Source organism: Rattus rattus, chromosome 1, assembly GCF_011064425.1.
Source record: "Rattus rattus isolate New Zealand chromosome 1, Rrattus_CSIRO_v1, whole genome shotgun sequence".
In the NCBI taxonomy this organism is placed as follows: domain Eukaryota; kingdom Metazoa; phylum Chordata; class Mammalia; order Rodentia; family Muridae; genus Rattus; species Rattus rattus.
Genome location: NC_046154.1, coordinates 176,133,106 through 176,145,352, shown reverse-complemented (window position 1 = coordinate 176,145,352; position 12,247 = coordinate 176,133,106). Strand labels below are relative to the sequence as shown.

General features: G+C 40.1%; 1 pseudogene; it reads right to left on the bottom strand.

Annotated features, from left to right (window-relative positions):
- Nucleotides 1-9,100: 9,100 nt before the first annotated feature.
- On the bottom strand, nucleotides 9,101-10,077 carry LOC116889994 (annotated as a pseudogene).
- Between the last annotated feature and the right edge of the window lie 2,170 nt (nucleotides 10,078-12,247).

Below are 12,247 nucleotides of genomic sequence, written 5' to 3'. Positions count from 1 at the left end.
CCGGAGCTGGGGTTATAGGTGAGCCACCTAAAATGGGTGCTGAGAACTGAACTCCAGCTCTCTACAAGAGCAGAAAGCTTTCTTAACCACAAAGCCATCTCTCCTCTCCTCTCCCCTTCCCCCCCCCCCCCCCCTTCCCCCTCTCCCTCTCCGCCTTCCTCTCCCTCTCTCTCCCTGCCCACACCCGCCCATGTACATCAATTTGTGTTTTTGTCTCTCTTTCTCTGTGTGTGTCTATCTGCATCTCTGTCTCTCTGTCTCTCTTTCTGTGTGTGTGTCTATCTCTGTCTCTGTCTCTCTATCTCTCTCTTTCTCTCTCTGCCTCTCTCTGCCTCTCTCTGCCTCTCTCTCCTCCATCCATTGAATTTCTCTTCAGTGGCTTTGTCTCATCGTTTGTTCCTTTCTGTTCCTTTTCTTGCCATCTCCCCTTCCCCCCCTTTCTCCGTCTTCCTATCACCCTCCCCTTTTCTCATAGATCTCTCCTAACAAGTACACGCACAGTTGAATGCATATGGACAGTTAGACCTTTCCAGTCTTAAGGCACACATGCTTCCCTGTCACCCCGTCTCTTCTGTCCATTCCCCTTTTTACTGTCAAGCTTCTGCAAGATTCCCAGGATACTTGTTAGCTCTCCTTGCTTAATAAGCACTCTGAAGCTTACCCTGCTGTGATCTGGTTTTTGTTCCCTGACTCCACTGGAAAGAATCTTGCAAACATCATTAAGGGTATTATTTCCAAGGATAATGGATGATTCCAAATTGATATTTGATGTGGCTGTGGATTGCATTTGGTCCATCTGATTCTCTCTGTCTCTGTCTCTCTCTTACACACACACACACACACACACACACACACACACAGAGAGAGAGAGAGAGAGAGAGAGAGAGAGAGAGAGAATGTCTAACTCTATCTATAAAACACCACGTCACAGTGGAACTCATGAATGTCAAACCCTCATTCAGTTTGATTTTCTTCCCCAGCCTTGGTTAGACTGCTATGCCAATGTTGGAGTATCTGGAACAAACTTGTTAATTCTGTTTCATGCTTCTAACAGAACTGCCAATATGTTCAAACTTAGTCAGTCACAACTACTGCATTGTGTTCCGAATTGCATTTTGCAAGAGCATTGATGAAACACTGAAATCTAGACCTCTAGCCATGAAGACCTATAAAAAAGAATCCGTGTGCTGTCTGTAATTGATGATGTGTTGCTTTTCTGTCTCTCCAACCAAGGCCACTAGTGGCTAACTGTAGAGAAAGTACTGTGCACTCTGAGAGTCAACTGCCGTGTAGCTGTTGCTGTTGGCATATGAAGTAATGTGAACAGAGAGGTAGGATGGATTGGGTCAAACTAGCCTGACCAGCAAGAGATATACATGTTATGGCAAGATGCTATTGCATGCTTTGAAGACAAAGAAAAGACAAGGAATGATAGAAAGACAAATGGCAGGCCTCATGGGAAGAAATCTGAATCAGCCAGCCTCATCTGAGGTATAGAGAATAGCTTTCATGCAACTCCAATGAAGATTACCAGGCGAGAACCTTTAAAGGAATACAGATTTTAGGGGGCAGTGGTATAACTTCAATAATTGACATGATTGAAATTTTAAGCTTACCAACTTCAACAGTGCTCTCGGCACCATTTAGCAATCTAACCATGTCTCTCCAAAAAGATTCAAGCTTTACAGTCTACGTGTGCCTGGTCAATTAGCTCTTTGCATTTCTCCCAACAGAAGCCACAGACTGCTCGTCACATCTATCCTGTTGTTCTTCTTAATGCAACTATAGAACTGATGTCCTATTCCTTTTGTCGCTAATCGCTCTCTCTGCACTGCACACGCAGTACTCTAACTAGTTGTTTTAGTTTGTCCATTTATACTTCGGATTCTCTTTTCCTTACTATTTTTATCTAGCAATTCTAGCAACCTTTTAAGACAAGGAACATGCCGTCCATCCCTGGCATATTCTTAGGCAAAACCGGAAAGTTTTCCAAGCCTACCCGTCTATGAATTCCTCACCCTCTTCCACATCTTCCATTCAGAATAGCCACCCTGGGGCTGAGGTTCAGGGCTGGTTGTCAAGCAGCTTAGATCTCAGTGTGCCTAACCAGCATGGTCCCTCCATCACTTCTCTTAGCACCTGCTTCCTAGGGACCTGTCTTGTTTTCGCTTTCCTCCTACTTCCGTAGTTGCTTCCTCATTCAGCCTTACCAACTTTACCTCTATTGATTGATGACACCATTATTTGAGCCCTAAAGAGAAACTATGATGACATTGTCAAGCTTTCATGGAGAACTCACATTGAACTTAGAATTCGACATCCTTCCAGAGTATGTAAAACTGTAAGAGCACACATATTTTCAGATGAATATGGTTTCAAAACATTAATTTGTGGGGTTGGGGATTTAGCTCAGTGGTAGAGCGCTTGCCTAGGAAGCGCAAGGCCCTGGGTTCGGTCCCCAGCTCCGAAAAAAAGAACCAAAAAAAAAAAAAAAAAAAAAAAAATTAATTTGTTAAACTTGTTTTCAGTGGAGATACTAGAGCATAAAATAAAAAATAAATACGTAAGTAAGAATATAATTCAAGAAAAACATCCAACAGAAAGAACAATTTTTATGATGACTGTTAAAGGGGAAAAAAATCTACATCCAAAAACTTAAAATCTCAAACTATTAAGCACAGAATGTAAGAAGCAATTCAGCTTGTATTTACTTTATTAGTATATTCATTTTTGTAACTAAGCATAATTAAAAATAAATATCCATTATGAAAATAAATGTGCGATCTCTACATGTTTTCCATGTACAAGGTACATGTAAATTTGGTGTTCTAGTATGTAGTAAGGAGAATTGTAAGTTGGTGCTATAGCCTTCCCTGGTGTGCATTTATGCTGAGTACAAGCCAGTCTTAGGAGGGTCCTACACGATTACTTTATACCATATTCCAAATGAGATGAAATCTTCAGATTTATCTAAATGACTTACCTTCGAGTTAGTCAAAAAGAGATATTTTCCTGGGTGGATCTGGTATAAACATATAAGCCACCTAAAACAAAGTCCTGACAAAGAGATTACAGCTGGTATAGAAGATATATGAAGAGTCTTTAAAAAATTGAAAGCAGAATTACCATATCCACAGTATATGCCCAAAGGACTCTGTGTCAACATATCACAGAGATATTTACACATCCATACTTACTTCTATGATATTCACAGTATTCAACAAATGGGACACCCAGGATCATAAATAGATGAAGGGATAATTAACATGTGATACAAGTATACAGTGCATTTTATGTACCCGAAAAGAAAAATAAGGTCATGACATTGGCAGAAAACTGGATGTGACTGAAAATCACTATACTAAGAAAAATATGCCAAATGCAGGGGGACTTTTTCTCATATTTAGAAACTAGATTTAAATCTCTGTGTGTGTGTGTGTGTCTTGGTCTCTCTCTTTACCACCCCTCCTCTGTGTGTGTGTGTGTGTGTGTGTGTGTGTGTGTATTGTATGCAGGTGCAAACTTATATTCTTGTTTGTAATGATGAGTGTAGAAAGGAGGAGGAAGAGGAGGAAGAAATCCTAAGGGCTATAAGAATGTAGTAATAAAGTAGGAGGTGCTAATTAGAAGGAAGAGCCCGCAATAAGGGAAGATGTCTTACTGTTCTATTGACGTGAAGAGACATGTCCAAAGGAACACTGAGGACTGAGGAGGGAAAGCATTTCATTGGGGGCCCTGACAGTTTCAGAGGGTTAGTCCATTTTCATCATGGAGAGTAGCAGACAAACAAGCATAATAACTGGACTAGTAGCTGGGAGCTCTCCATTCTGACCCACAAGCAGGAGAGAGAGAGAGAGAGAGAGAGAGAGAGAGAGAGAGAGAGAGAGAGAGAGAGAGAAACAAGAACTGGGCCTGAATGGTCTTTTGGAACTTCAAAACCCACCCCCAGAGACATATTTCCTCCAACATGACAATACCTACTTTCCCCAGTTCTTCTCAAAGACCTCACTAACTGGGGGTTTAGCACACAAATATAAAAGCCTATGGGAGCCACTCTTATCCACTCTAATTCTACTATAGATGGAAAGGAATAAGAACAGAGTACAGTAGCACATGTATAGAGTCTACGATGAAACCCATTCCTTTGCAAGCTAAACTGAAAAAACTAGTAGAATCAAATCTTTAGGTGATAAAAAGCATATAAGACAAGTCTGCTTGATGTTATGGTGACCACCTTGAGATGCTTACATACTGTGGAGAACAATGTATAACAAATATGAAATTTTCATTTGGAGTCACCCACACTATTGCCCATGCTACTTGCTTCATCCAGTTCCATCCTGAATTCTTTCCACGTATTTTTTTCCTCTTTTAAACCAATATTTGCATTTTCATGTAATAAAGTAATATATAACTGTATGACTGATAGCTTTCCTGGTAGCCATTCTGCTAAGAGGAAAACAATAATTTGAAATTTCAAAACAAGAGAATTAAAAGTCAGACAGGGGACAGATAGATCCAGAAAAGAGTAAGTAAAAGAGATTAGTGTTAAAGTAAACAGTGAATGTAATTTCCATAAATATAGAAGTGATTCCCACTCACAAGTGCATGCTGGGAGAGCTCTCTCACTATTCAAAGAGCTCGAATTTGCTTTTGAAGTTGATTTCTGCCTTATTTTCCCAGAATAAGGTAATTTTAAAATAACAGAAAAGAAAAGGAAAGGAAAAAAATCTATAGTTAAAAAAAAATTAGAAATGGTTCTTTGGAAAAATGGTAAAAATGATCAGAGACAGCAGCCTCTCTAAACTATTGGTATACACTACATTGTTGTTCCGCTTCATATTTTGACTTACTTTAAGCAACGACAGACATATGAACACATGCCAGTGGTCGTTTACCCTATGTCCTAACGGTACTCTGCGTTTCTACTTAGTTCTCTAAGATTTCTGACCACTTTAAGGAAAACACAAATCAAATCAAATGCTGCCCCTTCTACCTAGGACCTCAGAACCTATGCCTGGAGCTAAGGCAGCTGACCTACACCTCTGTTTAAGCTGAGTAACAGAGTATTCACCATGACCTTGCAGCAGCACCCTGGAATCCTATGTTAGTGTCGCCTGGAAATATTTCAGAGTACGATGGAAAGGTGAACGGTTGAGGTGAACGGGACCAGAATGTTGCTAAGATGAAGCTAAAAGAAAAAGAGAAATTAAAGGTCATGGCTCCTGGAAAACTGAATGATTAAGTCATGGCTAAGAAGGAAAGCAAAGGGACAGATAGTTGAAGGCCATGCCAATCTGCCTTCTCCTTACTGCTCAGCTCTTGTTGGAGACCCAGCAAGACAAATTGTCTGTTCTATCCCACTTTTCACATTTAATCATTCCAACACTTTATTCTCTTAATTCCGGCATTGATTAAGTGCTTTGTACTCAGAATATAAAGACGGCGATTCAAATTTCTTAAACATGATTATATACCCGACAATATTCCGACAAAAAGCCCTGTCATCTGATGACTGTGGATGACTTTACTTTCCATAGCTAGCCACACAGTGTCTCCCACCCACGCATGCTCTTCCACAGCAAGTCCCTGAACGTGCCTATAAAGACCCATGTATGTGAACCGCTCCTTGAATCTTGGTTGGCTTTTGATTACTTTGTACAATTGGTTATGACAGAAATTCTGAAATGGATTTCTATTTTAAAAGCCACATTGCTTTAATATGCAGCAGGCTGATTTGCTGCCTAGAACTCTGTAGAGAAGTGGAATGTAACAGATTAAGAACCAAAATTACCTCAGGCTATCTTTAGTCCCCTTAATAACCATTTACTGCCAACCTCTTTATCTGACCTAACATGGTGGTGACTATTACATTCAGCCTTCGGAATGCATTGTTAAATTTAGCAGACTACTGTCTTCACCTACTCTGAACCTAAGAATATTTTCACATCTAAAATACACGGAACAGATTCCCTCTTCTACTGTAAACCACCTTAAGTCTCCACAAATGCATTTGGTATATGTGTTGGTTTATGACATTCTCTTATTCTGTAACTATAAAAGCTCAGTGTGGTTCCTTTGACAATTATTTTGGGGTAATCTTAATCTGTGTCCACAGATGAAGGGCATTTTTATTTGACTCAGAATACACTATCTTCAACTCCCTTGAAACAATAGTAATGTTTTAAGTCCACATAAGGCCATGGGTCTTGAATTTTTCATTCTCCTGATGCTTTCTTTTGAGATATTCCTTCATTGATACTACAATGATAAGAAATTTAAGAGATATTACTTATGGACATTTCTCAACCATCTCTAGAAAATGCCAGTTTTAAGTCACTAAAGTTCAAGCACCAGTCATATGGCTGAAAATGGATGTTCAACCTGGCAGACATTTTATCTACTCAACAAGGCCCTAGGCATGTGGGGTAGGCCAAACCATCAGCCTCTTCCCTGACAAATTCCTGTTCCACAGATTTCATAATCATCAGAAAATGATGATTTTGTCATGGGGTTTGAGTTAGTGTTTTGCAATCTAGAATGATCCAACATGTGCTAGCATGAAACTGCACTAGGGGCTCCAACAGAACTGAAGAAGCTGCGGATCACTATAACTGGAGAATTACGTGTGATCGTTGAAGGAGATTTAAGGGGTGCAAAAGATGACAGCAGACCCTGGGATACATCAAACACATGCACACACCTTAGAAGTCATATCATGGTGCCCTTTTATTAGTTTCCTGAGATTGCCACATTGAATCATTACAATTTAGACGTTGAAACAGCAAAATTGTATAGCTTAATAATTCTATTCTCAGTGTCACAAGATGGAAATGAAGGTGTAAGAGAGCACCCCCCCAATCAACTATTATATAAGCTTCGTATGAACGCATACTACATAAGAGTTTAGTTGGAGTTAACCTATACAATGCTAATTCCTCTCTCGGAAGCTATAGGTTGCCAATCAAAAAGTCCATTTCATATGGACTCTTATTGACAGAAGTGACCCCAAACAATACAGGCTATTGCATTTGCTTTTTGTTTCCCAGAAGAACTTGATGGTAAGACCCTATTGCTGAAGATACCATGTACTTTGCTTACAGGACTTGGAGAAATGGTACTGATCAGTAACTGCCTGCAGGCTAGATTTCATAGGTGCTACCTGGTAAGATATAACCATGGGTTTAATGCTGTTTTCAATGTTATGGGGTCAGCCAACTACTATTTGAGTAGATTTAATACCTACCCACAGGAGGGAACCCATACATGGCATAAGTCTGACCAAGAACTCATAGTTGGTGAGCTCATAGGACCCAGTAACAACCCTACTACTACTACTACATACTAAATAGGCAGTATTAAAATGCCCTCAAAATTCACATCTGTGCATCCATAGATTAATGTAGCCATCAGCCCTCATTGAAAAAATGTCTTCGTGCAGTAGATGATGATAATACAGAATACAGATAATATAGGAAAGTCTTACAGAAACTTATAAATGCCCAAAGTGCAGAGAATAGATGTATGTGGAGTCCTCAGCTACAAATGACACATCTGCATCAAAGTGATACCAAAGCTCAGAGACCATCACAACAAAAGGAGTAGAAATTGTAAGGGAACAGGAAAAACTGTCCTTTAGGAACAAAAGGACCACTGCGTTCATAAACTCATAGCATCTGTGCTTACCTGGACAATGCCTGTCAGCATTCTAGCATCGAAGGAGAGAGGAGTTCATGATGGAAAATTAGTTTTCTTAAGGGTTTGTCTGTCTCTTGGTAGGAAGACCATGCTCCAGTGAATGACTTCATGAGTGTATGGGCAGCATGAACTATACCTGGTGGGTAATAGAAGAAGAGGAGGAGGAGAAGGAGAAGAGGAGGAGAGAGAGGAAGAAGATGAAGAAGGAAAGGGAGAAGATAAAGTTAGAGCTGGGATAAATGTGACAAGACATTGGGGTAAAGAGTGTGTAATTAGTATCAAAATATGTTGCGTCCATGTATGAAATTCTCAAGGAATTAATTAAAAGATTATTTTAAGGAAGTGGAGGAAAAAAACGAAGAGGTGGATGCAGAGGATGAATAGAATGTGAGTTGTATCTCAGGGCTAGGGTGAAGATTATTATTACCCAGCTAGAACCGTTCTAGTAAAGAACAAAGATATACGGCTTCCTTCCCTTACCAATCAATCCAAATATGTCTGTCAATCACCTGAACAGAAAAACTCACAACCTCTGAAACAATTTTAAAAAGAACAAAATTAAAGAACTCACGTTTCTCACTTTCAAGAATTAACTACAAATCTTTCATAATCAAGATAATGGTCCTGGCAAAGGAGTATACACTGAATTCAAAATGATTTAATTGAGGAGATGGCTCCATGTATAAAGTACTTGCTAAGAGAGCACAAAGACCCGACTTTGATTCCCAGAACCCATGTACAAAAGTGGAGAACAGCAGCAGATATATTTAATATTCACAATGGCGACAGGGGGCTCCCTGGGTCTTTCTAGCTAACCAATGTAGCCTAATCAGTGACCTACAGGCTCAGTGAGAGACCTTTTCTCAAAGAAATAAGGCCAAGAGAAAAGAAGGAAGAACCCAGTGCTACCCTCTAGGCTTTGCATGTATTTGTACATACAAGTGAGCGCACATGCATGCACTAAATTGAACTGACATTTTTGTACAAATCCTTATGCCCTGATCTGGATCGAGGGTGGTAAGAATTCAATGGGCAAAGGACAGCTTGTCGACAAATGGCCTAGGGAAAACTGGATATACACCAAAGAATAAAGGCATCCCAGCATACATAAGACCCTGGGTTTTATTAATTAACCTAAAAAAAAAAAAAAAAAAAAAAAAAAAAGGAAAATAACAAAGTTAGACTCTTTTTTGGGGGGGTGTTGTAGTGAACTTTATTGATGGTATTCAAGAGAGTAGGGAGGGCTCCCTAAGCCCCTCCTGTTATTATTGGAGTCTGGGATGGAATTGTGAGGGAGATGCTGTTGGGGACCAAGTTGGGATGGGGACTCCTCAGCATCTGAGGGTCTCTCTCTCTTACTTTCAGTGTCCTTGCTGGGATGGGGTGGATGGTCCAGGGTTTCTTATTCCTTGGAGGCCATGTAGGCCATGAGGTCCACCACCCTATTGCTATAGCCATATTCATTGTCATAGCAGGAAATGAGCTTTACAAACTTGTCATTGAAAGCAATGCCAGCCCCGGCATCAAAGGTGTGGGAGTTGCTGTTGAAGTCACAAGAGACCACCTGGTCCTCAGTGTAGCCCAGGATGCCCTTTAATGGGCCCTCAGATGCCTGCTTCATGATGTCATCATACTTGGCAGGTTTCTCCAGGCAGCATGTCAGATCCACAACAGATACATTGGGGATAGGAACGTGGAAGGCCATGCCAATGAGCTTCCCATTTAGATCTGAATGACCTTGCCCACAGTCTTGCCAGCACCAGTGAATGCAGTGATAATGTTCTGGGCTTCCCCACAGCCATTATGCCACAGCTTTCCAGAGGCAGTGACGGCATGGACTGTAGTCATGAGCCCTTCCGAGATGCCAAAGTTGTCATGGAAGACCTTGGCCAGGGGAGCTAAGCAGTTGGTGGTGCAGGATGCATTACTGACAATCTTGAGTGAGTTGTCATATTTCTCGTGGTTCACACCCATCACAAACATGGGGGCATCTGCCAAAGGGACGGAGATGATGTCCCTTTTGGCCCCACCCCTCAAGTGAACCCCAGCCTTCTCCATGGTGATGAGGACTCCAAATGACTCCATGACATATTCAGTACCAGCATCATCCCACTTTATGTTAGCAGGATCTCGTTCCTGGAAGATGGTGATGGGCTTCCCGGTGATGAGAAGCTTCCCATTCTCAGCCTTGACTGTGCTGTTGAACTTGCCATGGGTAGAGTCATACTGGAACATGTAGACCATGTAGTTGAGGTCAATGAAGGGGTCGTTGATGGCAACAATCTCTACTTTGCCAGATGCAGAGGAAAAGGCAGCCCTGTTAACCAGACACCCAATACGGCCAAATCTGTTCACACCAACCTTCACCATCTTCTCTACGGGACGATGCTGGCACTGCACAAGAAGATGTGGCTGTCTCTGGAACAGGAAAGAGCAGAGAGCCTAATCTTTTAGCACATATATAAGCAAATTCAAATCAACCATATACTTAAAGAGAAGAGCAAAAACTACCAACCTAAAAAAAAAAAAAAGAGTAAATACTTGAACCTCTAGATTGGGTAGTGGTATCTTAGATGTGAGAAACATACATACAAAGAAAATGATGGTAATTTGGATTTCTTCAAGTTTGAAAAGAATACCAGCCAGAATATGAGAATGACTATTGAATAATGGGTAAAATGCTAACAAAACATGTTAGAAAAAGGACTCATGTATAGACTATACATGTATTTTAAATATATTTTTAGAACCCTGAATGAGTCAGCAATGAAAAGAGAAACAACCCAAAATTTGTGGACATGGGTTGGGGATCTCTTTTAGACATTACAGAAATGGTCTCAAATTACATTATGGTGATGGTGGTCCAACTGTAAATATTCTGTGACTTACTTAGCCACAAAAGAAGCTCACAGTTACAAAGACGTGCAGAAATTCAGACCAGCACTCCACACATCTAACCCTATAAAAGTAAGGAAGAAAATGTCTTTCAGGGTTGGAAGGGTAAAACGTTTTGAGAACTCTTCAAACAGAAGGGTGTCCAGCAAATCTGAATGAATATTTCCAACCTTCTTGATCTAGCATAATCTCAGATCCTATAATCATCCTTCATCTCGTAAAACCAGTCACACGTTTATGTGGTTCCAGTTATCTCTTCCAGGGGAGATGATAAAGGCCCAGAGGGTCAAATTTTTTTCTCCAAGCTTTATTATCTGGCATTGATGCAGATGCTTTTATAGGAGATCATGGTAAGCCATTAGAAGAGAAAGTACCATACTTATCTTGGGGAACTGGAGAAGACAGAGCCTGAAACCCAGGAAGTGTGAAAGAGATGGAACAGTCTATAACAAGAAGAAAGACAGCCTGGTGGTGGGAGGAGCCTAGAGAAACAAGGAAGTAGAATTGTTTTTACTTCTTTTAGCATTTTTATGTTTAAATCTAAAAACGGGTAAGTAGGAACAGGGCTCAAAATTTCCAGCCAGTCGTTAGCTTTCTGTTCACACAGCAGGAGCCTAGATGATACAAGGAAGGGTTGTATACCCCCCAAAATGTATTTGTTACTTACAACAGCAATGTGACACTACTAGCTAATGCTCTCATGATGGGCTTAGTGTTTGCAAAGAGGAAGGGGACAATCTCTCCTCCCCTATGAGATGCAAGAGAAAGTATCTTATGCCACATAGTGGTCCTCACCAGACAATGGATCCACAAGCATCTTGATCTTGGATTGGTCAATTGCATTGACACTTATTGACATGCTAATGTCTATGATACATTTGTAACAGCAGCCTCTATCAAAGCTAATTAAGGCAAGCCTCTTTCGAGACTGAAAAACATCCAGATGAATCAGGTTAGCGTTTCAAGTTGCTGAATCCTCCATGATGAGGCAATCTTCACACAGAAAATACGGATTGCATGCCAAATAACTAAGAAGTAAAGAGAAACAAGCTTATTTGTCCAATTTATAATTAAAATCAATGGTGATGATGAATCAGAGTAAAACCAAAATGGTAAGTCAAATACACTATTTACTGAAAATTGGTAAAAATGTAACTTTTCTATGAAATCTTCATGTCAACATTTTACTTCCAACCCATGAACTTGATGGCTCTAATACTCATATGATAAACTTTCCAAAGCGCAAGAGCTGTAAATTAGTTATTAGAATCTAACAACTTAATTTAAAGCTTTAATTTTCACTAGAAATTTTATTTGGAAAAAATGACTGAAGAAAATAATTTTAGTGAAATGAAAATGAACATTCAAAATTGGAATATGATTTGAGTTCACTAGGCAGAGAATTAATCAAGGAATTAAACTGATTTAGTGGGAAAATATATGCATATATCTATATGTGAATGTATGTGTTTGTGGGTGTAGGGGTAGGTGTGTTTGTATGTGTGTGTTTGTGTGTTTTGCCCAGTCCAGATTTTTTTGAAACATGAGCATTTTCCCCTATGTGCTTTAGAGAAACTTAAGTTTGCACACTCTGACACATAAAGAGTCCCTCTGTCCCCATTTCTGAGGGCACTTTATTAACCTTCTGACAAAC